Raw genomic sequence first — 2,105 nt, 5'->3', positions numbered from 1 at the left:
CAGTAGAACCGGCTCCTAACCCTAACCGGCTTTTAAATGTCATGCAGCTTATTTGAATACAAGATGGTGCTGCATTGAAAACAAAATGGTCCCGCAGCATAACTTCAGCACAGTTAAAATAATCGTCTACTCTAAATGACTGAATAAGAGTGTTTGAATGCTTGACAGAATGTATGAAAATCAGTGGTCAGATCTCAGCATTAGCTCAGTGGTCGGATTTGAGATCCGGATCTCGGATCACAAATTATATAGTCGGATCTCAAGTGCAATATTTCCAAAATATAAGACCAGCTGAAAACATTACTACAACCATTATCATTGAGAGAAAAATGTCTTCCAAATCCTTGGGAACAAATAAAACTAACTCTATAGAAGCATAACGATTTTTGTGTGAATTCAGCGATTTTAGAAATGTCCAAAACAACACTGCCCGGTTTCAGCATCAACCACAGCACTCGGTGGGGCTTTCTGATCGGCCGACCGAGATATGTCCGGAGCCAAGCAGCCAGTCTTTGGCCGGCTCCAGACTAATATCTTAAGGCAAGACCTGAGGTCAACTGGCAGGATTTAGTCTGACCCTATAAATTCATAAAAATACTTACATGCTGCTCCAACTTTTTGTACTCTGTGTTGTTTGGCCGGCGGGCTGTTTTGGAACGCTTGCCTTCCAAAACAAAGGCAAATATCTGAGAGAAAAAGGTAAGAAGTAGAGTAGGTTTTTGTTACAGGTTAAAAATTTACTCAGACTGGCCTGATGCCAATAAACCAGAAAAGCAAGAAGAACGATAAGAGTTCCCTCCTCCCTGTTGGATAAAGGACAAATGTTTATGCTTAAAGACAATGTAAAGACAATGGAGACCTAACATATAATAAAACAGATAGATTAGATGCATGGATATATTATAGTTTCTTCATTGAATTATAACAGATTATCTATCCCTTTTCATGAAATATACTAAACATGAAAAAATACCGTCAAGGTAATGTCAATGAAAGCACAATGTCTACTACTTTTTGAGAATCTGAGTGGGACAGGATAAGTACCTTGCGCTTGTTGTGGTAACCGACGTAGAGCAAGGCCACCAGGAAGGCAGCACACACGAGGTAGGCAAAGAAGTGACTGCTCTCCGATTCAACCTTGTCGCCGAGCTGCACATGCTCCTTCTTCTCCCCGGCGTTTTTCGGCTCTGTGGGCAATTTATTAGACCCTACAGCCTCCTTTTCATGAGACGTAGCTTGCTCAGCCACCTCTCCAGCAATCTCTGAACTGTCTTTTCCCCCATCTTCACCTTCGGCAGTGTTTGCACCATCCACAATCTCTTCAGTTGGGGATTTCTTATCAGGTGTACCTTTCCCTTCCACACCTGTACTGTCCCCGACTCTTTGACTTTGGTGGCAGCAGCTGGTCCGGCCACGTCATTAGAATTGGGAATCGGCTTACCCGGATTGGGTTGCACTGGACTGACCTCCACATGTTTGACTTCTGTTACTTTTGGAGCTGGACTCATCCCCTCACCAAGTTTGGGTTTAACCACAGGTGGATCTGTCACAATGGGTTTATCTGGATTGACCTCCGTTTCGTTGGCTTCTGGTACTTTTGGAGCTGGATTCACCCCGTCAACAAATTTGGTGTTAATCACAGATGTATTGGGTTTCCCTGGACTAACCAGGGTGAGGTTTAGTGCTGGAACATGGTTTACATCCGGATCAAGTGATCCTATATGTCAACACAAATAACAACGTTTGTGTGAAATGACAGAGATGCAACAACGACAACAAAAACGTTACGTTATGACAAACCATTCAATACTTATTTATCTATGAGAAGCTGATGATTGATCGCTGCTCTGAAGAACAGCTACTCACCACCAGGGATGCTGTCAAACCACACAAACAGCGTGATTATCACAGAAATCCTGAACATCACGTCCATCGAAATCGACACAGCGTCCGGGTGGATGTCAGGTATCAGCCGGTAAAAAACAGTACTTCTCAATCCGACGACTGGTCGGTGTTGGCACACCAGAAGCTGTGTCGTTGACAGTGTTGACGAGCTCGTTTCTTCTTCCGCATACAGCTGCACACGGTAACCAGTGTTGCCAGAT

The 2,105-nt window shown here is 43.7% G+C and overlaps 1 long non-coding RNA gene across 1 annotated transcript; it reads right to left on the bottom strand.

Annotated features, from left to right (window-relative positions):
• Positions 1–637: 637 nt before the first annotated feature.
• Positions 638–2,105, bottom strand: LOC115553541 (uncharacterized). The gene is made up of 3 exons (XR_003978462.1): positions 1,867–2,105; positions 1,045–1,717; positions 638–686 (listed from the first exon to the last, which is right to left on the bottom strand). It is a non-coding gene; the product is annotated as an uncharacterized LOC115553541 (long non-coding RNA).

Source organism: Gadus morhua, chromosome 11 (genome assembly GCF_902167405.1).
Source record: "Gadus morhua chromosome 11, gadMor3.0, whole genome shotgun sequence".
Classification (NCBI taxonomy): domain Eukaryota; kingdom Metazoa; phylum Chordata; class Actinopteri; order Gadiformes; family Gadidae; genus Gadus; species Gadus morhua.
The sequence above is the reverse complement of the archived record's forward strand: the minus strand, read 5'-3'. Positions and strand labels throughout refer to the sequence as shown.